Raw genomic sequence first — 25,136 nt, forward strand, 5'->3', positions numbered from 1 at the left:
TCATAATATGGGGAATCTATTAATTTAAAGAATGTAGGTTCCTAACACTTTTCCCCCCTCTGAGACAGGGTTTCTTTGTGTAACTTTGGCTGTCATCTAACTAGTTCTGTAGCCCAGGCTGGCCTTGAACTCACAGAGATCTGCCTACCTCTGCCTCCAGAGTGCTGGGATTAAAGGTATGAGCCACCACTGCCCTGTGGATTCTAACACTTAAGCTTTCCTAGACATCTGACTTCAAATGGGCTCAAAGACAACTGTAGTCATGGAGTCTGAGACAGGTCTTGGGACTGGCTACTTCAGTCTCCAGGAAGAATCATTTTAACACTCACTTTATATTTTTCAGGATAATAAATCCAGCATTAGACAAAATCCAGAGTCTTGATATGAAATAATGTTAACAAACCAGAATTTTTTAAAAGGCGCTCTGGTAAAGTTTTATCAAAGGAAAACTTTCCTGGTTTACTTTTCACCAGTCTGTTCTGGCATGCTTCTAATAATATCAGAATCACCTGGGTCAATGCTAGCCAGTGTGCATACTCTAGTATTTTCCACATGCTGTGCCCAATTCAATGTTATTGCCACTGTAGTGAGGGACACCAGTTTTAGCCAACATGGCATAATATTCTATTTCAGATTTCCTCAAAGCTGGACAGTTGTTGGTGAGGATAACCAATTTCGCTTTGCCCTGTCTGGTCATCTTCAGAGTCTATTTGTATCCCAGCACATACTTTCCACCTTTCATAACAAGTTGGAGCCTAGAGTTGACTCCAGAGACTTTTATGTCTTCTTTGCGGCCACCATCTTCCTGCCTTACGTGTGGGACAGCTCCCAACCAAGTTCAGCCTCCAAGATCCAGGATTTGTTTTTTTTTTTGAGATGGGGTCTTGCTATGTAGTGTAGACTGGAATCAAACCTGCCGTAGAGCCTAGGATGATCTGAAACTCAGCAGTTTCTGTCTCTGCCTCTGGAGTGCTGCTGTTGCAGGTGTGTACCGCTTCATTCAGTTAGGAAATCCATCTAATGCACCCTGTGAATGTGCTGACTCGTGTGGCTTATCTAACAGAATGGTGCACTATATATATTTGTTAGAAAAAACGACTGTTAGTTTCCTTACATTCTCCTTGGAGTTGAGTGTATGTGGGTGTGCTGGAGTGTGTGTGTGTGTGTGTGTGTGTGTGTATGTGTGAGAGAGAGAGATTGAGAGAGAGTTCTGATCTTTCTCACCAAACCTTTACTTTTTTGTTTGATACAGGATCTCTTTTTTTTTTTTTTCTTTTTTCTTTCTTTTTTTTTTTTTGGTTTTTCGAGACAGGGTTTCTCTGTGTAGCTTTGTGCCTTTCCTGGAACTCACTTGGTAGCCCAGGCTGGCCTCGAACTCACAGAGATCCGCCTGGCTCTGCCTCCCGAGTGCTGGGATTAAAGGCGTGCGCCACCACCGCCCGGCAGGATCTCATGAACTGATCCTCTGGCTCCCATTTCTTTTTGTTTTTTTTTTTTTTTCAGGGCTGAGTACTGAACCCAGGGCCTACCACTGAGCTAAATCCCCAACCCCGGCTCCCATTTCTAAATGCTGGAATTACAAGCATGGACTACTGGCTTTTTGTTACTATTATTATTACTATTATAAATTAATTTATTTATTTTTGGTTTTTTGAGACAGGATTTCTCTGTGTAACAGCCTTGGCTGTCCTGGAACTTATTTTGCAGACCAGGCTGGCCTCCAACTCACAGAGATCTGCCTGCCTTTGCCTCCCAAGGGCTGGGGTAAAAGGTGTGCGCCACCACACCTGGCTGCTGCTGCTGCTGCTGCTGCTGCTGCTTCTTCTTCTCTCCTCCTTCTTATTTTAGTTTTTTGAGACAGGGTTTCTCTGTGTAGCTTTAGAGCCTGTCTTGGAACTCGATTTGTAGAACAGGCTGGCCTTGAACTCACAGAGATCCGCCTGGCTCTGCCTCCTGAGTGTTGGGAGTAAAGGCAGGTGCCACTGCTGCCCAGTATGAACCATGACCACTAAATGCGAAGTACCAATGTATGTACTTTAGAATAGTTATTATTATTATTGTTGTTATTATGTTTTTTGAGACAGAGTTTTTTTTGTGTAGTCTTGGCTGTCCTGCTCTGTAGATCAGGCTGGCCTCGAACTCAGAGATCTGCCTGCCTCTGTCTCCTCAGTGATGGGATTAAAGGTGTGTGACAACATTGCCAAGCTCTAGGAGAGTTATCAGTATGGATCCCATGAAATTATCCTCTCCATTTATAGTTAAAATCAATGACAAAACTTTCCCTGGGGAGATGCAATACACATGTCCACTCACCCCAGATAGGGAACTCATGACAGACCAAAGTTCATCTTGGTCAAATAGTAAGTTTTATTGGGGTTACTTATAAAAATATGAAGGGATATGAGAGAGGGGTCACTTACAGGAGCAGAAAAGACTCAAAGACAGCTGTATCACCAAGGCCCACCCCAGCATGGGTGACAACTCACAGAACTGGGATTCCTGGATAACACTCCACAGCCTGCAGGCCACTCAACAGGTTGGAGAGTATTCTTTGCAGGTGACACTGGTCTAAACCTCTTCTAGGCAGTTTGGCTGGTTTCAGAGTCTTTGCAGCTTTTCCTCTTCTGAGAGTCTTTTTTGCAGCTTGGCTCTGGTCTTCTGAGAGGAACACTGAATTCTGGCAGAGAGGAGCCTTGTGAATCTGGTTGGTTTCAGGGATTTCCTGAAGCTATTTTGAGTTGTTTACCTTCTTGCTTAAGGAGCTTCCCTGTAGGATGGAAAGTTCTGATGATAAAGGAAACTGTTACACAACAGTGATTTAGAATAGATTTAGAAGTCTTCCACAAGTTTATACAACTTGTTAGGCTGTGTTGAGATTTTATGGGGAGTATGGGTCATCAGCATTTTGCCACTGGCATCCTATTAATAACTCTATTGAGAGTGACTATTATCTAATTTTCATAAGTGAGGAAATTGAAGCTTAGTTTTCTCAAGGCTACACAGCTACAAAACACAGCTGTGCTTCCTAAACAAGTCTTCCTAGTAACCTCTATAGGGCTGAGTTTACAACCCTATCACCTGGCTACCTAAATTAAAGCCCCACTAGGCAAATACTGCCTTGTCATTATGTTGTTACTAAACTTGTCTGTCCCCTCCTTCATAAACAGGCAATGAGGAGGGCTGGAGAGACGACAAAACTGCAGCCAGGCTCACAACCAAAAATATAAACAGGAATGAGGATCTATTTCCTAACCATCCAGGATTGTTGTGATTAAGAGCTAGTGTTGCTATCTGGGAGACGGAATAAGCACTCAAAAGGATTAAGTACCATTATTTCTTCCAGACCGGTACTATCCACAGGCAATATAATGTGAATCAAACATAGTGAGACTCTGTCTCAAAAAAAGGAGAGGGTGGAGGAGGAGGAGGAGGAGGTAATTAAGCCGGGTGTGGAGGCTCCCAGGAATTCGGGAGGCTGAGGCAGAAGGACCGCCATCACTTTGAGGCAGGTGGGTGATAGTGAATGTCAGGCCAGCCTGTGCTATGCTGTGAGACTGTCTCAAAAAAAATCAAAACTAAACAAAGGCGATTTTTAAGTAACTGAACGGAATAAAACTAAAAGAAACATGAAATTAAGTTACTTAAATACACGCCAAACTATATAATTAGTTTTGCAATAAACAATGTCCCTTCTTCTCAACTTGGTCCAGTCACGTTTCCAGGCCGGCTCTAGGGAGCTGCCCAGAGTCGTGCCCTCTGCTCGCCCGCCCGGCAGGGTTCCCTGCGGCGAGGGCCCAAGGACCCGCCCCCGCCCCTCCCAGATGACATCATAGAGCCCACCAGTCAGCGCCCGCGGGGCCCACTCGGGCCCACCCGCACCCAGGCCGTGTGCGCCTGACACCAGCATCCTCCCCGCTGGGAAAGGAAGCAGTGGCCATCTCAGAACGGCGGGGCCGGCCGGAGGCTCGCCCTTCGCTCCGGTACCCGCGGGCCGGAGGCCGCAGCCCAGACCTCCGACGCGCGCCTCGCCAACCGTCCGCCGCTCGTGCCGCTTCCACCGAGAGGTCGAGGCGCAGGGGCCGGCGTGGATTGGCTCGCGGCGCTTTGGCCCGCCCCTCGGGGGCGCCCATTGGTTGGGGCGGCGTCCGCTGGTTGTGGGGGACGCCCCGCCTTCGTGCCGGCCTTCAAGAGGGCGACGAGGAAGCGGCCACCTCCCTGCGCCCCGCCCCTCCGGCTTGCTCTGCGGCTCCCGCGGCTCCTCCCGGCTGCTCCCGGCTCCTCTCTGCCCTCTCCCGGCTTCTTGCGGCTCCGGCTTGGGCTTGGTGGCGGCGGCGGCGGGTGAGTGCTGGCGAGGTCGGGATCCGAGGGTCGGCCTCTTCGCTGTCCCCCCGAGACACTGCCCTAGGATCTCCTGGGGACCGCTGGGGACCCCTGCAGGTCCCGCCCGAGGCGGGGAAGGGCGGTGGCTGCCCGCCTGCGGACGCCCGGGTCGCTGCTAGAGGGGGCCCGGCGGGGGGCCTGCGGGCGTGACCTTCCGAGTCTCGGCGGCGCCTTCGGAGGGGACCGTAGGGGGCGAGACCGGCCAAGAGATCCTGTTTGCGGGCGTCCGGAGCTGTGGAGCCGAGCGGCTTGCCTCAGCCTGGGCATGTGCTGAGTCCAGGCACCGAGGGTCGGCCACAGCCTGGGGCCTTGGGTGGGGTTCGGGGGAATGCAGAAGAGCGGCGGGGACGTTTCTCCAGGCGTCCGGAGGGGCGTCAGTGGGTGTGGGGACTGAGGAGAGCCTCCGCGTGTCGGGTTTGGGGGTCATGGGTGGGGCTGAGGGGGGTGGTCCGCAGATCTTAACTCGAGCCCTTGTGTGCGTGGGCCCCCGCACAGTTTGGGGACTGATGCGCTTCTAGTGTCTGGCTTCGGGAATGCAGCGGGGTCACCGTAAGGGTGCATGCAGAGCCGGGAAACTTGGGGAGCAGGACTAGCAGCGGCCGTTGGAAACGTTATTCAGAGCAGAGATTGTGGTTTATTTAGCACACGGGACGAGCTCTTTTGGACTGTTACAGCCGGAGCTCAGCTTTGGTTGAGATTGCCTTCTGGGCGTGTTGGAGAGGTTTTGCTTATCTCCATTATTGTGCAGATTAAGTGCGTTTGCTGCTTTAGGGGAAGGGATTGATTTCCCCACAGGTTTGTGTTAGGAATCCAGAACTCGCCCTCTCCCCGGGTGAGGTGGGGTGGTGTAGCTATGCTTCTCAGGGAAGATTAGTGTTACCCAGCTTTCTCCGGAATCCCCCTTTCCCTCCGCTGGTCCAGTTACAGCATTTCTCCTCAGGGACCCTGCAGTGTTTCTTGCTCCCTGTGAGTGTCTCCCGCCCATTTCCCTACTGCTGCGCTTTTGGCAACTGCCTCTGCTCTTTCCCAGGGATGGTTGTGGCATTGCATCAGGGGATATTTGTGCTTGTAATTTGCTCACTCAGCCCAGGAGGAGGGAGAATAGTATGGTGCAGTGATGGGGGGGGGGGGGGGCGAGGCGGGAGGGTGGCAAGCGGGTGGGGGGGCGGTTGCCGGCAGCTTGGCTGGGTAGGCAGAGCAATGGGTGTGGTGAGGGAAATACAGCTGCTCTAGGCCTATAGGGTAACACTGCCCAGTCATCAGCGCAGATTCAAAGACCAGCAACAGCAGCAGCTATTTTTATAAATCAATCCTGAGTCCAAGTTGAGCACATGGATTTAGAGTGAACAGTTGTCAGGTCCTAACTATGACAGGCAGTGTGTTTGGTGGACAACACTACAGTTGCTAAGCAAGAAACTCCATCTATCTGTACAGTGCAGCAGATACTTGGAACTTTGTAACTTTGCTTTTTCTCCACTCTCTAGAATGGGAGTGAGTTCAGGTGATGGCTTTTCAATTGATGGAGTTTGATCGCCCATACCACTTCCTTTCAAAGGTGATATTTTTATCTCAGTTGTAATCTCGTTTCATATTTAGCGTTAGGTGATTAAAGCTATTGTTTTTTTGAGCCAGTGCCATCTTCCAGGTACTTTGGGTCTTCTCTCTCTCTCTCTCTCTCTCTCTCTCTCTCTCTCTCTCTCTCTCTCTCTCTTTCTCTCTTTCAAAGGGAATATACTCATGCAAAGCAAACTCAGCAGATTGGTAAATCAGGTTCCAGTGAGTGTTGAAAGTATTGATGCCTTGTACACAATTGGATTTAATTATCCACTGGCCCAAAATACCTCCATTGTTCCTGGTAGCCTAATCAGTAAAACAGTTGACTGTAGTATTGGAATGAGGGCAATGAATGTTCTCAGGGATATTTATTTTAATCAAGTTATTGAAGCTTAGTTGAGTTTGCCTTCTTTTCCTATTGTTAACAACACATACACTAAAGTTGGAAAGTGCAAGAGTGTGTCTTTTATTGTATTTTATTTGCTTATTTTTTATATTTATTTGGTTTGTGTGTGTACGTGTGCCACTTCATGAGTGGGGTGTAGGTTCAAGGACAACTTTGGGAGTCAGTTTTCTTTATTTACCATGTGCTTTTTGGGTATTGAACTCAAGTCCTCAGGCTTGGCAGCAAGTGCTTTTGTACTCATTGAGCCATTAGACCTTCCCATTATTATTATTATCATCATCATCTTTTTTTTTTTTTTTGAATCAGTGACAGGGTCTCTCCATCTTTGGCTGTCCTCGAACCCACAAAGATCCATTTCCCTGTGCCTCTGGAGACTTGTATTATTTTTTAAATTTTCATTTTAGATTTAACTTTATGCAAAGTGTTTTGCTTGTGTCTCTATGTGCACCATGTGTGTGCCTGGTGCCCATGGAAGTAAGGAGGGGGTTGGATTCCCTTAGACCTGGAGTTTACAGATGGCTGTGAGTGCTGTGAACCAAACTTGGTTCCTCTGCCAGAGCAACAGTTAGTCTTAACCTCTGAGCTATCTCTCAAGCCTCTGTTTTTTAGATTTCTTTCTTTCTTTTTTTTTTTTTGGAGACATATTTTATTCTATAGCCCAGGCTGGCCTGGAACTTTACTATGTAGTCTGGACTGGCCTCATGGCAGTTCTCCTGCTTCAGCCTTCCTTTTTAGTGTTTTGAGACAGGGTTTCTCTGTGTAATAGCCCCTGCAGGCTGACCTTGAACTCAAGAGAACTGGCAGCCTTCGCTGCCTCCCCAGTGCTAGGATTAAAGGCATCATTCCCCCCCCCCCTTTTTTTTTCTTCAAGATAGAGTTTGTCTGTGTAGACTAGACTGTCCTGGAACTCCCTCCATAGACCAGGCTGGCCTCCAACTCAGAGATCCACCTGTGTCAGCCTCCTGAGTGCTGGATTACAGGCGTGGACATAAAGGCAAAACCACCACTGCGGGCTTATGTGTCAGCCTTTCAGATGCTAGGATTTCAGGCATCTGTCACCATACCCAGCTTGGGGTGTGTCCCAATACTCTCTCTCCCTTCCCAGGTTTAAAAACAAATCCATTCATATGTTTAACAGTGTGCCTGTGCTAAAATCTCAAATATACAAATAAGGTTACAGTCTACAGTAAAGTCATTTTCCATTGTTTGCTGACAAGTGAAGGAAGCACCTGGAATCTCTTTTCCCCCTGAGATTGGGGTCTTGTGTTGCCCAGGCTGGTCTGGAGCTTCTGGACTCAAGCCATATTCTTTCTTGCTTAGGAATATCACTGTTATATCTCCATATCTAGCTTTGGGATTTCTTATAGCTAGATAGCTTAGCTTTAGCTAGAGATTTGATTTTTCCTAACCTTGTTTCTGAATTTGGTGATTCAATTTTGACTGTAGACTTTTGTAGTTAACAATTTATAAAATTTGTGGATTATTATTATTGAGAATGGGGTCTTATATAGGCCAGACTGACTTTGAATTCATGTAACACCACACCCAGTTCAAGGGCTGGAACTTTTTTTTTTTTTCTCCCGAGACAGGGTTTCTCTGCGTAGCTTTGCACTTATCCTGGAGCTCACTTGGTAGCCCAGGCTGGCCTTGAACTCACAGAGATCCGCCTGGCTCTGCCTCCCCAGTGCTGGGATTAAAGGCGTGCGCCACCACCGCCCGGCTTGTTTTTTTTTTTTTTTTTTTTTTTTTTTTTTTTTTTTTTTTAGGCAGGATTTCTCTGTGTAGTTTTGGTGCCTGTCCTGGACTCCTTAAGGCACACTGGCCTCAAACTTACAGAGCTCAGCCTGGCTCTGCCTCCTAGTAGTATCGAAGGCCTGCACCACTGCCTCCCAGCAGGCTGAAACTTTTACATGTGGTAGATGAAAGCTCTGCTGCCCAGCTGCATTCCCAGTCCCCCCAACCTTTTTTTTTTAAATATCAAGCATGAGTAGTTGATATGTAAGTTTTAGTTTTCCATAAGATGCAAGAAAATTAGAATTGAGAAGTAGATTGTAACCCTTCCCCACTTTTTTTTGCTTTTTTGTTTTTTTGAGACAGGGTTTCTCTGTAGCTTTGTGCCTTTCCTGGAACTCACTCTGTAGCCCAGGCTGCCCTCAAACTCACAAAGATCTACCTGCCTCTGCCTCCTGAGTGCTGGGATTAAAGGCGTGGGCCACCACCGCCCTGCCCACTTTTTCCCATAGGCAGTACCTCACTGTTGGCCCAAGCTGGCCTCATGGTTATCCTGCCTTTGCTGCCCAGGTGCTGACATTAGAGGCAAGTGCCACCAAACCTGCCATCACTTTATTTTACAGTGGCAAAAAGGTTTTGTTTTTTGGAACAAGATTTCCCTATGTAACCCGGGCTGGCTTTGACTCCAGATCCTTCAGTTTCCTTTTTGGAGACAGTTTCTCCTTGTAGCCTTGGCTGTCCTGGAACCTCAACTATTGTGAGTTTCCTTGATCCAGAGGCCCACCTGCCTGTGCTTCCCAAGTGCTGGAACTAAAGGCATTCACCACCACCCTCAGGCTTCTGTTACCGTTTTCTTTTTTTTTTTTTTTTTGGTTTTTCGAGACAGGGTTTCTCTGTGTAGCTTTGCGCCTTTCCTGGAGCTCACTTGGTAGCCCAGGCTGGCCTCGAACTCACAGAGATCCGCCTGCCTCCGCCTCCCGAGTGCTGGGATTAAAGGCGTGCGCCACCAACGCCCGGCCTGTTACCGTTTTCTAAGTGTTGGAAATAATGGCATGTGTTACCACATTCTGCAAAGAAATGCAGTAAAAAAATCTTATTTTGAAATAATTTTAGATTTATAGAAGAGTTGAAAAAAGGGAGAGGCATGCTAGGTGTGGTGGCTCACACCTTTAATTCTAGTATTGGGAGGCAGAGGCAGGCATATCTTTGAGTCTGAGGACATCCAGGGCTACAGAGAGGAAATCCTGTCTGGAAAAACCAAAGGAAAAAAACAAAGGAACGGTGTGAAGATGATGAGTTAGGACAGCCTGGGCTACATGGTGAAAACTATCTCAAGAAAAGATGGCTCAGTGGGTAATGTTCTTGCTGTGCAAGCCTGGGACCTGAGTTTGAACTTGCAGAACCTTCATAAATAAGGGCACAGTGGATGTGTTAGCAGAGGGAGATAGCTATGTAGTTCGGGTGAGAGAGTGGGAATGGGTGAGCATCTGTAATCTCATGAGTCCTGTGGGTAGATGGGAGGCAGGGACAGAAGTGAAATTGCCAGCTAGCAATAGAATACATTTGAGGTGTTTAGGGGTGATGGTGATGATGACTACAAAGATAAGGAGCCTAGCTGAGTGTAGTGGCTCACACCTTTAATCCCTCACAGTTGAGAGGTAGAGGCAGATCTGAATTTGGCCACCAGAGCTTTGTAGCTGAAGTTTTCTCAAGTCCTGCCCAGCTCCACAGATCTCACAACCACTTATATTAATTAAACTGCTTGGCCATTAGCTCAGGCCTACCACTGACTGACTAGCTCTTACACTTAAACTCAGCCCATTTCTATTAATCTATAGGTCTCCACATGTTCCGTGGCTTTACCTGTTGCCTTTACATGCTGTTCCCTGGGCAGCAGGCTGGCGTCTCCTGACTCAGCCTTCCTGTTCCCAGAATTCTCTTCTCTGCTTGTCCCGCCTATACTTCCTGCCTGGCTACTGGCCAATGAGCATTTTATTTATTAACCAATCAGAGCAACACATTTAACATACAGAACATCCCACAGCACTTCCCCCTTTCTTTTTTTTTCAAAAAGGAAGGTTTTGGGGGCTGGAGAGATGGCTCAGAGGTTAAGAGCACTGGCTGCTCTTCCAGAGGTCCTGAGTTCAATTCCCAGCAACCACATGGTGGCTCACAGTCATCTATAATGAGATCTGGTACCCTCTTCTGGCCTGCAGGCATACATGCTGTATATATAATAAATAAATCTTTAAAAAAAACAAAAAGGAGCCGGGCGGTGGTGGCGCACGCCTTTAATCCCAGCACTTGGGAGGCAGAGGCAGGCGGATCTCTGTGAGTTCGAGGCTAGCCTGGGCTACCAAGTGAGTTCCAGGAAAGGCGCAAAGCTACACAGAGAAACCCTGTCTCGAAAAAACCAAAAAAAAAAAAAAAACAACAAAAAAAAAAAAAAACAAAAAGGAAGGTTTTAACTTTCACATAGTAAAATTATATATAACAAAAACAATTATCAAGCAAGAATTACAGTTACAATGTCTAGTCTATTTATAATACCTAGTCTATTTGTATTTGGCAAAATTAAAGAAGATATCCTATCTACCCTATATTTGTGTGTCTGAGGTTTCATATCTAACTTATCTTTTATCATAACTAAGGAAAATTATTACTATCTAGTCTTCAACTACATCAAAGACCTCAGAAGGATGTAATACTACTTGAAAAATGGGAGATGGACACAAGCAACTTTCGGGAGTCTTGCGAGAGTAGACAGAGACAGCTGGCAGCCTGGACAGTTATCCAAAGTTCCTTTGTAAAGTTGGGGCATCTGTCTTCAGCCCACAGGCCTAAAGTCTCCCAGTCATTTTTTCTGTGTCCTGTAGAAGTCTGGCAGTTTCCTCTGCGAAGCAGGAACCTGAAGGACCATTTTGCCAAGCAAAGTTCAGTGGTCATCTTCCTATGGGTCCTGCATGTCCAGTCAATCAAGCAGTCCAGGCAAGAACAGTTTTTTGCCCAAATGGCTATTTTTGCCAAGAAGATAAACTCCATATGGAGTGTCTTCGATGCCCATCCTCCTCTCTGAAATAAATTGGTCCTGCCAGGAGTAGACATGTCTTACTGTCCAGAAAGTTTAAATTTTTAAAACATTTTAAATGCCATATTCTGTAGGTCTTTGAAGTGTTTGAAGATTACTTATCTAGATGAAATATATCTATGTATTCCTAGAAAACTTAACATGGTACAAGTTTGACTATCATAGAAGACTAATTATTAATCTGTATTTCTTAATCATCCATTACAATGTAAATGAGTTACATAAACATAATACCTCAAATGAGAGTAGGAATATATATACAGTATAAAAATTGATTTTTGTCTTTTTTTTGTCTGGAGCTAAGGACTGAACCCAGGGCCTTGCGCTTGCTAGGCAAGTGCTCTACCACTGAGCTAAATCCCCAACCCCAAAATTGACTTTAAATTTGTATCAATAAACTAAAATCCATACCAAAGTAAAACATTTCAAACAATTGGTTGCTCTTTAAAAGTTGGTTCAGCAATCTACCCTTTTATTCTATCATATTTATGTCCTATATATCTATATCATATTCCCCTCTTCTTTTAGGAAGATATTGTATTTATAATTAACCTGTTTTAAATAAAAATATTGGTTTTTCTCTGTCTCACACCAGAGGGCTCTTCTGATATGGGACAAAAGAATCTCTTAACTTTTTTTTTTTTTTTTATGGGCAATATGTTTTAGTTTAGAGAAGGAGTAAGCCAATTCCATCTCCAAAGCCAGCTTGGCATGTTTGGGAATTTGGGCATATCTTACTACTTCCTGCTGGATGGGGGTGCTGTATTCTTATGGGGACATGAAAATTTTAGGATTATGGAGTAGTCCATGAGGGTGTATTGTCTGAGCCAGTTGCCTTGAAACCGTTCTGGATGTTGGATCATCTCAGCCATGGTGTCACAGGAGACCTTTCAGGGGGTCTTGGCTGGTCAAACCTGATGTATCTTAATCTGGAACAAATCCATAGCCTCTGGCTTTCTGTGGAAACAAAAGGAGAGCCTCCTTTCCAAAGCAACATATCCTTATATCCAAATTTTGAAGTCAAGGTATCTTTAAAATATATGTATTGGCTTAACTCAACAGCTTTTACCATCAAATGTTTTTCTGCAGTTAAGAATCCCATAGACGCCGGGCGGTGGTGGCACACGCCTTTAATCCCAGCACTTGGGAGGCAGAGCCAGGCGGATCTCTGTGAGTTCGAGGCCAGCCTGGGCTACCAAGTGAGCTCCAGGAAAGGCGCAAAACTACGCAGAGAAACCCTGTCTCAAAAAACCAAAAAAAAAAAAAAAAAAAAAAAAAAACCAAAAAAAAAAAAAAAAGAATCCCATAGACAACACAATCCAGATTCTCTGTGTATTATCCATCTTTACATGGCTCATTTTTATACTACCTTTACTGTCTTTTTAAAGACTTTATATTTAAAAACTATTTTTTATATAACTGTATATATTCCTTTTTCTCTCTCTTCCAAGCCTGCGTGCATTTTTACACACATTGTAAAGCATTTAAAGTCTTGTTCCATCTGAATCTGTCTTATTGTGAATCTATTGCTTTAAGCTGCAGCATTTGTAAGACCAAAACGGCTGCTGTGGCTGATGGCTCCTCGCACCTCAGCTTCCCAACATGGCGGTGGTACAGTTTATCGACAGCTCTGGGAGCCATCAACTCTTAGAAACAGTGGGTCTATGCGTTTATCAAAGTAGCGTGTAGCCCAGAAACTTTTTTTTTTGTTTGTTTAACTAGCAAAAACTGTATCCAACACACAGCATAGTGCACAGCTTGGAGACACCTCTGTGTAACATAGGGTAGGTCAAGCCTGCATACCATGAACCCGCCAAAGAGTAGCTCAAACCCACAGGCTGCCGCTAACTTCAACTAGGAAGCTGTTTTTAGCTCTATTTTAGAATCTTTTTTCTCAGGTTTTAGGTGGAAACTCTTGCCAACCCATTGGGTGCCATTTGTAGCTGGAGAGTTTTTCTCCAGCTCCCGCCAAGCCCCGGCAGTCCCGCAGCCCACTTATAAAGTAAACACACAGACTCTTATATTATTTAAACTGTTTGGCCTAATGGCTCAGGCTTCTAGTTATCTAGTTTTTACATCTTAAATTAACCCATTTCTATAAATCTATACCTTGCCACATGGCTTGTGGCTTACCAGTATCTTACATGTTGCTACTTACATGTGGCTGGCAGTGTCTCCCTTTCTTCAGCTACAGAGCTACATAGACCTTGTCTCAAAAAAAAAAAAAAATGACAATAGTAGGCAGTGACTGCTGCTGGCTACCAATTCCAGGTTTGCAAATGTGTCTTTTATTTTTCTTTTTTATGACCTTTTATTTTGTGTGTGTGTATGAGGGTGCTCAGGTGATTCATGTGGAGGTCAGAGGACAATTTAGGAATGTTGGTTCTTTCCTTTTAGCATGTAGGTCTCTGGGAATGAGATAAATTCATTAGGCTTTAAGGGCCTGCTAAGCCATCTCACCAGCCCCAAATCTATCATTTTGAAAAGCTTTTCCTGATAATTCTTTATATATATATATATATATATATATATATATATATATATATATATATAATTTTTTTTGAACAGGGTTTCTCTGTGTATTCCTGACTGTCCTGGAACTCTATAGAGCAGGCTGGCTTCCTGCATCTGCCTCCCAAGTGCTGGCATTAAAGATCCAAGGTGTGTAGCATCATGCCTGGCTCTGATTATTTCAAACTAGCTCAGGATTTGAAGGTCAACTTGGTTATATAAAACTCAATCTCAAATAAAAGTCCGTGTGATCCCATCCCTGCACTCCAAGAATTAAACTAGATTGTCAGTTTCCATCAGTGCTACTTTAGAATAAATTCTTTTCAGATTTGTTGGTTCTTTCACTTGTACTGGAGATTGAACCTGGGGCCTTGGGCATTATGAGTAATCATTCTATTACTGAGCTATATCCCCAGCCTGCAAAGTTCTCTTTTTCTTGCTATTTTCTTTTCCTTTTTATTATTTATTATGTTAGATTTTATGATTATGTATTGCCTGCATGTGTGTCTGCATTCTTGGTGCCTATGGAGGTTGTTGGATCCCATGAGCCCAGAGTTACAGTCAGTTCTAAGCCGCCACGTGGGTATTGAGAATCAAACCCAGGTCTTCAGCAAGACCAACGAGCGCTCTTAATTGCTGAGCCAACTCTTGGGGATCTTGCTATTTTTCAATGCTAGTTTATACTTGTCTGGTACTTATTGCTTATTTCTACTTTTTTCCCTTAGAAATTCTATGACGCCACATCTTTGTCCTTTTGTTGTTTTTCTGTATTTGTGTTTTTGATTTCCCCTACCCCATTGAAACATTTTATTTATATAGATGTTTTACATCCTTAGAGAATGAATCCCAGGACTAGGGATGTTGCTTGGTAGAGTACTTTGACTAGTATACAGGATTAAATTTTTAGCACTCAATAAATCTGGCATGGTGGGACACATCTGTAATCCCAGCAAGAGAATCAGAAATTCACGGTCATCATAAGTAAGCTACATGGTATATTCTAGGCCAACCTGGGCTATATGAAACCTGTTCTTTATTTTTAAGAAAGGGGGTTAGAGAGACATCTCAGTGGATGATAGCATTTGCTGTTCTTGGAGATGGACCCAGGTTTTGTTCTTAGCACCTGCATGACTGCTTACACTCTTCTGTAACTCTAGTTCTAGGGGACCTGATGCCCTCTTGTGGGCACTAGGCACACAAGTCATACATGCAGGCAAAACACTCAGAGACATGAAATAAAAAGAAATAAATCTTAAAAGAAAAACAAAAAAGGGGCCTGTGAAATAGTTCAGTGAGTAAAAGGTGCTTGATTTGATCCCTGGAGCCTATGTGGTGGAAGGTGAGAATTGACTCCTGAAAACTGCTCTGACCATCACACTTGAGTGTCATGTGTATGCATACATACAGACTAAATCTCATTTTAAAAAGGGAAAAAAAATCCCAGGATTTCTCCTCCTTTGTGTTTTCATATTGCTTCTTCTTGGTGCATAATAATGATGCCAGAGCTGGGGTTAGTGCAGTGTATCTAAACTGATGAGATAGGACAATATTTTGCTGTTTTCCTAGGTCTGGGGCTGATTATTCTATACTTGTTTAACTTGCTTGTGAAGTTCACAGAAATTTCCCTTTCTGTAATTGTCAGTTACTTTAAATTTCTCAGTGACACTCTGCTTAAACACCACAAAAATCGTCAATGACGAAAACCAGCCATTGTGCCTCATACCTGTAGTTTGAGCACTTGAGATGCCTAGGTGAGAAGATGGGTGGGTGCAAGCCTGAGGTCAGCTTGAGCTATCTAATGAGTTTCAAGCCAACTTCAGCTGCGGAGTAAGACCCAGTCTAAACAAAACAAAACACCCAAACAAAAATAAAATAATGTCAAGTGTGGTATGATGTACACCCCCCTCCCCCCTCCCCCGCAAGACAGGGTTTCTCTAGCTTTGGAGCCTGTCCTTGGAACTCACGCTGTAGACCAGGCTGGCCTTGATCCTCCTGTCTCTATGTATGGAACATTTTAAATCCGAGCATTGGGGAAGCAGTGGTAGGCAGATTTCTATTAGTTTCAGCATCTTCATAGGGAGTTCCAGGCTAGCCAGGGCTTTGTAGTGAGACTCAGTCTCAAAAGAAAAGAAAAAACAGACTATGATTTGGATCATGGCCTTATAAGGACCTGGCCTTTGCTTCCTTTTTTAGCATTGCTGATGTTCAGGATTGCTGATGTTCTTGATACCATCAGCCCAGACATGCAGATGGACCATTCTGGTAACACAGAACTGTTTGACTTTTTACATTCCTATATTCTTTGCCAGTTTCTGTCTATTGTCCTAAGGAATTAAAACATTTTTGTTTTTTATTTATTTTATTTTTATTTTTTTTGGTTTTTTGAGACAGGGTTTCTTTGTGTAGTTTTGGTGCCTGTCTTGGGTCTCGCTCTGTAGACCAAGCTGGCCTCGAACTCACAGAGATCTGCCTGGCTCTGCCTCCCAACAAAACATCTTTATTTATTTATTTATTTATTTATTTAAAAGATTTATTTATTAAATATACAGTGTTCTGCTTGCATGTATCCCTTCAGGCCAGAAGAGGGAGCCAGATCTCATTACAGATGGTTGTGAGCCACCTTGTGGTTGCTGGGAATTGAACACAGGACCTCTGGAAGAGCAGTCAGTGCTCTTAACCTCTGAGCCATCTCTCCAGGCCCCAACATTTTTATTTTTTAGCTTAAATTTTTAAATTTAATTAATTTATTTATTTTGGGGGGCGGGGTTCAAGACAGGGTTTCTCTGTATAGCTTTGGAGCCGGTCCTGGAACTCACTATGTAGCCCAGGCTGGCCTTGAACTCACAGAGATCCGCCTGGCTCTACCTCCTAAGCGCTGGGATTAAAGGCATTCACCACCATCACCTGGCTCTCAATTTAATCACTCTCTCTGCTGAGTCCATTTAGTGCTGCTCATCTGTACATTTGTTTAATTAAGGCTGAACTCTTGTGATTGAGTTCAGGGCTTCATTCCCAGAGAAAACTGATCTCTTCACCTGTAGCTCTTCATCTAGGATAGGACCTTGTGAAATTTCCCCTCCATGTTGGCATATTTTTTTGCTATGCAGGTCTTGTCTAGGCAACCATATGGTTGTAATTTCATGACCAAAGGACACTTGACAGCAGGCATCTTGATCTTCTGGCTCCTCTTTTTTTTAAATTTTGTTTTATTTATTTTTATTTTTTTAAAAAATATTTTTATTTTATAATTAATTTAATTTTACATATCAGCCACAGATTCCCCTGTCCTTCCTCCCCCCCAGTCTCCCCCCCCCATCTGCCCCCCATTCTCACTTCCTCCAAGGCAAGGTCTCCCCTGGGGAGTCAGCCCAGCCTGGTAGATTCAGTTGAGGTGGGTCTAGTCCCCTCCTCCCTACACCAAGGCTGAGCAAAGTGTCTCAGCATAGGCCCTAGGTTCCAAAAAGCCAGGCCATGCCCCAAGGACAGGTCCTAGCTGGCTCTTCTTTTTTTCCACTTTTTCTTGGTTTTTCCTGAGCTGTAGGAGTAGGGGTTGCATTGTAGCTACTAATTGGGATTGGTGCAACCCATGGCCACTTTCTTACTCTCTGTACTTTGCCCAGTTGGGCATCTCTGTAGTAGTCTCCATCTGTTGATGAGAAGTGAGACCTACACTTAATCTGGCTGCGTTGGTATATAGTGGAATTTTTCTTTTTGTTTTCTTTCTTTTCTTTTTTTTCTAAGGCAGGGTTTCTCTGTGTAGACCTGGCTGTCCTGGAACTGGTTCTGTAGACCAGGTGGGCCTTGAACTCTCAAGTGCTGGGATCAAAGGGTGTGCACCACCACCACCACCACCACCACCACCACCACCACCACCACCACCACCACCACCACCACCACCCAGTTAATTTTTCTTTTTCTCCCCCAACTTCCCCAGTCAGGGTTTGTCTGTGTAGCTTAAGCTGTCCTGGAACTCTGTAGACCAGGCTGGCCTCAAACTCACAAAACCTCTGCATCCCAAGTGTTGGGATTAAAGGTTTGTGCCACCACTGCCTTTTTTTATGAGACAGGGTTTCTCAGTGTAATAGTCTTGGCTGTCAAGAAACTCAAAGAGATTCACCTACCTCTGCCTCCCAAGTGCTGGAATTAAAGATGTGCACCACCACCACCACTACCTGGTTGAATTTTTCTTTTTTAAGACATGGTCCCAGGCTGGAGAGATGGCTCAGAGGTTAAGAACACTGGCTGTTCTTCCAGAGGTCCTGAGTTCAATTCCCAGCACCCACATGTTGGCTTACAACCATCTGTAATGAGATCTGGCTCCCTCTTCTGGCCTGCAGGGATACATGCAAACAGAATACTGTATACACAATAAGTAAATAAATCTTTAAAAAAAAAAAAAAAAAAAGACATGGTCCCATCCCATGTACCATATACTGATCTTGAACTTGCTGTATAGCTAAGGTGGGCCTTGAACATTTGATCTTCCTGTTTCCACCTCCCAAGTCCTGGGTTTACAGGTCACCATACCATGCTGTGGTAAGGGAATCTTTTTAAATCTGCTTAGAGTACTTTGTGCCTCTGTTTTCTTTTTGGCGTCTATATAACTGTCATTTTCTTTTTCTAGTTTTCTCTTGAGGGCTTAAAAAATAACTTAGTGTCAGCCAGGCAGTGGTGGAGTATGCCTTTAATCCCAGCACTTGGGAGGCAAAGGCAGGTAAAGCTCTGTGAGTTCGAGGCCAGCCTGGTCTATAGAGGGAGTTGCAGGACAGCCAGGACTGTTTCACAGAGAAACCCTGTCTCAAAAAAAACAAACCAAACCAAACCAAACAAAAAAACCTTAGTGTCAACATCAGAACTTAATAGGATATAATTAGAGCTCAACTTAATCTCATGCTTTATTTTCTCTTTATTGCTTTAGGGAGTATTTCCAAAAGAGACCTTGGTTCTCTTTTCCACTGTGGTTTGTATGAACATTTAGGATTAAAATATTTTACATATTAAAGCTGAACATAACAGCTAGATTTTTTTTTTAAATTGTATTCCTTTATTTATTAGAACTTCAGTAGTTTTCTATGACTTTAATATATATTTTTTTCTGGCATAATTTTTTAAAGACAGGCTCTTGCTATCTAGTCCAGGCAGGCTGAAGTTCATGATGCTCCAGGTTAACTGACTATCAGCTAGATCTTTATAAATGGTAGCTATGAAGTGTGTGTGTGTGGTATTTTGAGACAGGGTCTTGTTTTTTAGCTTAGGCTGACCTTGAACTTTTAATTTTTTTCCCCTCAGCCTCCCAGGTTTGGGGATTACAAGTATGCACCACCATATCTGTCTTGATTCTTTAGAGTGACAAGATATGGGTAATAGATATATCTTCTGCCTAATTAATGCCCATTCCCCCATGAAGCTTTGAAGAGGATGTGTGTATTCTAGAGCAATAAAAGTTTAAGGGGAAATTAGGGATAAGTGGTATGGGTGTGAGAGCAGAGTGTAGAGACCCTTAAGAAAAGGGATTCCTCTAATGGTGATTCCTGAATTCTATTTTATTAGACTGTTTGAAATTCTTTGAAATACAGTTCATTTGGCTTAACCTACTTGATCCTTCAGGAGTAGAAATGCTTTGAGAGAATTCAGGAGAGCCCTGGAGTCATTTTCTTATAGGAAGAACGGATAATTGGCAATAAGTATTGTTTTGGGTAGCATTTAAGGGTGACAGATGAGTTATTTCTGAGTTTAAGGGAGGAGGATAAAGAGAACTAACAATGTAAGGTGTGTGTGTGTGTGTGTGTTGGGGGAGGGAGGTAGGAGAGAGAGAGAGAGGGAGCATGCATAGCAAGCATGCATGTGGTGGAGTGTTGGTTTTCTTCACAGATTCTGGGGATTGAACTCAGTTGTCAGTTTACATGGTCCCTTTACCTGTTAAGCCGTGCTGATCCTTAGGAAACATGTTTATGTTTGTGTTTAATTTTTTAAAAAATTTATTTAATCTGCACAATTATTTGCCTGCATGTATGTATGTGTACCTGGTTCTCAGGGGGTACTGAAGGCGTTGAATCTCCTGGAACTGGAGTTATGGGTGACTTAGAGCTGCTTTGTGGGTGCTGGAAACCAAATGGAGTCCTTTGCAAGAAGTGCTCTTAACTTTCTGTAGCCCCTGTGCTTGTGTGTTTTGAAATGGCTTTATTACATAATCTGTTTGGCCTATAACTTGTTGTATAGCTGAGAGTCTGACCTCAGACTTGGTTGCAGTCCCAGTTTGCCTGCCTAGAAAGCTGCTTTTGACCACTTTTGATCCTAGTCTGGTTTCCATATGTTTTCACAGATTTGTCATTTGACTTAAAAAAACATGAAGATGCAATGCAGAGATAAAACTCACCATTTAAAATCATATAATTTGGTGGTTTTTTGGTATATACATGATATTCTGTGACTATCACTACTACCTAATTCCAGAACATTTGATCACCCCCCAAAGAAACCCCATACTCATTAGCAAGCAGTTTTTCCCCATTCGACCAACCCCTGGCAACTAATCTTCCTGCCAGTATTCTGCATGTATCTTATAAATGAATACAGTAAATGACACTTTGTCAGCTAGTGTAATGCTTTCAGGTTTATCTGTGCTGTAGCAGGAGTTCATTTTATGCCAAAATGATATTCTATTATGTGGATATTCTTTGTAATGTTAATCCATTCATCCATAAATAGACATATGGATTGTTTCTACTTTATTTAAAAAAATTACCTTGCAGCCAGGCGGTGGTGGTGTACTACTTTAATCCCGGCACTTGGGAGGCAGAGGCAGGTGAATCTCTGAGTTTGAGGCCAGCCTGGTCTACAAATCGAGTTCCAGGACAGTTAAGCCCATTCTTTCCAATTATAAAATGTTTCCTGAAGTCCTGGAAAGGTAATTCGCACAATTCTGTCTCTCTTCCTCTACATGTCTTCCTCTTAGCTATCCTTTGTTTCTGGGATTTGAAACACTAAGTATCAGATACTTATGAGAGTTCAGTAGAAACCGTAAGTTGATTTCTATGTATTATTTCTTAGGGAAATTTATGAAGTATTTCTTTCATGAACCTATAAATAATAGCAAAAATGGGATTGGCTATATTGGTTTTTTAAACGGTGCTCAAACTTTTTCATGGGTAGAATGCATATCAAATTTCAGACTAATCTGGACTACGTGAGATCTCATCTCAAAAACCGAAAGAATGGCTGAAAAAAATGTCTCAGTAGCTAAAATTATGGTATATATACTGCTCGTGACAATGATCCATGTTCGTTTCCCAGCACCAGTATTGGGCAGCCTACAACCACTTCCCCAGTGCCATCCTGAAGGGGATCCAATGCTTTTGGCTCTAGGCATTTGCACTCAAACACAGACACATTTAAAACAAAGAAACCAACAAAACAAGTCAGGCCTTATAGTTGACTAATTTTATTACTCTTGGACTTATAGTGATCTTCCTCTTTCCATCTCACAAAATGTTTTTCTTCCTTCTCCTCTTCTCCCCTCCCTCCTGCTCCTTCCTTCCTTTCCCTTCCCCTGTGATAGGGTTTCAAGTAGTTCAGGCTGGTCTGCTTTGTACTTGAGAACTGCCTTGAATTCTAATCCTCCTTCCTCCACTCCCAGAGTGTTTAGGATTAAAGGTATGAACCACCACACTTGGGGTTTTTTGTTTGTTTGTTTTTGTGTTTTTGAGACAGAGTTTCTGTGTAGGCCTGGCTGTCCTGGAACTCACTCTGAAGACCAGGCTGGCCTTGAACTCACAGAGATCCGCCTGCCTCTGCCTCCCGAGTGCTGGGATTAAAGCTGTGTTCCACCATGCCCAGCTTTGTGCCACCAGGACCAGCCACACCTAATTTTATGAGGTGTTAGTATTTGAACCCATGACATGGTGATTATTAGTCCACCAATGGAGTTACAGCTCCAGTCCTACATTATGGTTTTCTTCTAAGTCTCCTACTTTATTTTATTTTTATTATTTTGTTATTTTATTGTGGGGACCAGTGTTCTTGCTCTGGGCTGGCCTCAGATTCCTGATCCTACTGCTTCAGCTTTCCAAGTGCTGAGGTTTCAGGCCCGAGCCTTGCATAGCTTAAATCTTCTTTTTGACAGGATCTTCTTCCTTGTGGTTGTCTTGCACTTTATATGTCTAAGAAAGCAGTTCCATTTATCTTTTTTGCCCCAAGTCAGTGTTTTTTAGTGTAGCCCTGGCTATCTTAGAACTAGGTCTGGAGACCAAGTTGGCTTTGAACTTGAGATCCACCTGCCTCTCAAGTGCTGGGATTAAATGTGTGGATGACCACACCTGGAATTGAAATTTTATTAGATATAATTTATTTTAAGTGTTTAAGTGAATAGGTACACCATGTGTGCAGTTCCCACAGAGGTTAGAAAAGGGAGAACCCACCCTTTAATCCCCAGTACTTGGAAGGCAGAGCCAGGCGAATTTCTGTGAGTTCGAGGCCAGCCTGGTCTACAGAGCGAGATCTAGGACAGGCACCAAAACTTCACAGAGAAACCCTGTTTCGAAAAAACCAGAGAGAGAGAGAGAGAGAGAGAGAGAGAGAGAGAGAGAGAGAGAGAGGAGAGAGGAGAGAGAGAGAGAGAAAGAAAAGGGAGAACCCTATAACTGGAGTTACAGATGGCTGTCAGCCACTGTATGGGTGTTGACACAAGTGCTATTTGGAGGTATCTCAAATTCAGGGCATTTGTTTGCTAGGTGAACACTCTACCACTAAACTAGATCCTTAGCTTTAGCTTGAGACTTTTGTTGACAATATAGACATTACAAGCATTGTTGAGCTCTCTTATCAGTAAGTAATCTGTGATGCTCAGATAGGATGAGAGTAACAGATGAACCAGTTCAGCTTGTCTTAATTCTTTGTGACCTCTGATGTTGGTTAGTAGATTGATTAAGAAGGCCTGAAAAAGTGATAGTAATACAAGATCAGAAAGCCCTAATTGTATTTTCTGTAGGACTGTCTAAAAAAGACTCCTGTTGTAAAAAACAAAACCCTTGTTTGTTTTAGTGGTGGTGGGGGTGTTGTTTTTTTTGTTTTGTTTTGATTTTTTTTTGTTTTTGTTTTTTCTTTATTTCCCCAAGACAGGGTTTCTCTGTATAGCCCTGGCAGTCCTGGAACTCATGCTGTAGACTAGGCTGACTTTGAACTCAGAGATGCATCCGCCTCTGCCTCCCAGGAGTACTGGCATTAAAGCACCCGGCAAAACACTCTTGTTTATTGAGAAATAGGTATAGAAAAGTACACACAAAAATAATACAAACTGTTTCCAAGTGGTGGTGCCAATTGCCTTTAATCCCAGCACTCAGGAGGCAGAGCCAGGAAGATCTCTGTGATTTCAAGGCCAGCCTGGTCTACCGAGCGATATCCAGGAAAGGCACCAAAACTACATGAAGAAACCCTGTCTCCAAAAACAAAACAAAACAAAACAAAACAAAACAAACAAAACAAAACAAAACAAAACAAAACAAAACAAAACAAAACAAAAAACAAAAACAACTTCTTGCCTTTTTACATGACCTCTTAAAAGGAAAGGGAGAGGGACCACATGTTTCCTTTCCTTCTACTTCTCCCTTTCGTTTTAAGAGGTCAAGAAAGTGCTGGGCAGTGGTGGTCCTAAAACAGCTTGACTACACAGCAGCCATGACAGGCTTAGGGGCCTAGACACAGCTTCTGTGAAAGGCTTACAGGCAGGCAACACCCAGATCCAGGAAAAGCCTTAAGCTGATACCACCCAGGGGTGAGGGAGCACCTGACATCCCAAATACTCCAACCATTAGATAAGGTGGCCAGATGTCCTTGAGTTTAGCAGACACCTAGTTTTGTTTTGCAGATACCCCTAGACAATTGTCAGCCTGGACCCTGGAAATCCCCTCACTCCAACTTTTACTATGATAAAACCTCTGCCCTACCTGGGCTCAGGGCTCTCTGCTCTCTCCGATGTGTCGGAAAGACAGAGGGACCAAGCTCTGGATCTTGAAATAAAGGCTCTTTGCTTTTACATGGCGGGATTCAGTCTCTGTGGTGGTCTTTTGGGGGTCCCTGTGATCTGGGCATAACAGCGCATGCCTTTAATCCCAGCACTCGGGAGGCAGAGCCAGGCGGATCTCTGTGATTTCAAGGCCAGCCTGGCCTACAAAGCGAGTTCCAGGACAGGCTTCAAAACCAAAAAAAAAAAAAAAAAAAAAAAGAGGTCAGTAAGAAGGCAAGAAGCACCCCCTCCTTTGGGCGTATAGCTCAAGGTCATGGGTGGAGCAAATACCACTACATGTATTGGATATATTTCCTTATTTTTCTTCTATATGTATATGCTTTTCTGTATTAATTGTTTAGAATATTTAGTTTTTGTGTATGAGTATTTGTCTGTATGCGTGTGTACCACATGTGTGCTTTATGCTCTCAGAAGTCAGAAGGCATCAGATTTCTTAGAATTGGGAGTTATAGATGGTTGTGAACCACTATCTGGGTGCTGGGAACCAAATGTGTGTCCTCCTACATTGAAACACCTCTTCAGCCTCTCTCTTTTTTTTTTTTTTTTTTTTTTTTTGGACACAGGGTCTTGCTTTGTAGCCTAGGCTCATCTTGAATTCAACATTCTCATGCCTCAGCCTCCCAAGTGTTGGAATGAATACTGGTAACTACCACACCTTGCTTATAAATTTATATTTGTACTTAAATGCTCCTGCTAATAAATATTTGTGTACATTAATTTTTTAAAACTAAGAATGTTTCTGGGCTGTGGAATGTTATTGGGCCATGGTGGTGCACACCTTTAATTGCAGCACTCTGGAGGGAGAAGCAGGTGTAGAGCCTGGTCTACAAAGATCCAGGACAGCCAGGGCTATAAAGAGAAACCTTGTCTTGAATAACCAAAAGATAAAAGGATGTTATTAATATTACAACACTTCTTTCTTTGCAAAGTTTTTTGTTGTTGTTTTGCTTTGTTTTCTGTTGTTTTTTTCTCCCTTTGGTATGAATGTGATCAAGGTCTTGTTGTTCTGGCCTTTTTCAAATTTATAGTTCTTTTGCACCAGCCTTCTGAATGCGGAGATTAGGCATGTGCCTATTTATTTGTTTATTTGTGTGTGTGTTTTGAGACAGGTTCTCATGTATCTCACATTGACCTCAAGCTTCTATGTAGTCAAGGACAACTTTGAAATTCTGATTCTCCTGCCTCTCCTTCATCAGTGATAGTATGACAGGCATATACTACCACCACCAGTTTTTATAGTACTGGAGATTACAGCCTGGGCTTTGTGCATACTAGGCAAGTACTCTGCTAGTGTTTGACTTACATCTCCATCTCTGTCTTGAGACAGAGATATGCTTGCTATACAACTCTGGTTAGCACTGATTTTTGTGGTGATCCTGCTTCTGCTGCCTAAGTGATGAGATGCTGGAGTGCTACTCCATACATGGCTTATAGTTCAGATTTTT

General features: G+C 43.5%; 1 protein-coding gene and 1 pseudogene across 46 annotated transcripts in view; one reads left to right on the forward strand and one right to left on the reverse strand.

Annotated features, from left to right (window-relative positions):
• Nucleotides 1-322: 322 nt before the first annotated feature.
• Nucleotides 323-870, reverse strand: LOC121830994 (large ribosomal subunit protein eL30 pseudogene; annotated as a pseudogene).
• Nucleotides 871-4,206: 3,336 nt separating this feature from the next.
• Nucleotides 4,207-25,136, forward strand: part of Map4 (microtubule associated protein 4) — a 143,926-nt gene continuing 122,996 nt past the window's right edge. For all 46 annotated transcript variants that reach the window (XM_076577094.1, XM_076577086.1, XM_076577088.1 and 43 more), the window contains exon 1: nucleotides 4,207-4,338. The gene's annotated coding sequence lies outside the window, so the exon portion shown is untranslated. The remainder of the gene's footprint in view (nucleotides 4,339-25,136) is intronic.

Source organism: Peromyscus maniculatus, chromosome 7 (assembly GCF_049852395.1).
Source record: "Peromyscus maniculatus bairdii isolate BWxNUB_F1_BW_parent chromosome 7, HU_Pman_BW_mat_3.1, whole genome shotgun sequence".
Classification (NCBI taxonomy): domain Eukaryota; kingdom Metazoa; phylum Chordata; class Mammalia; order Rodentia; family Cricetidae; genus Peromyscus; species Peromyscus maniculatus.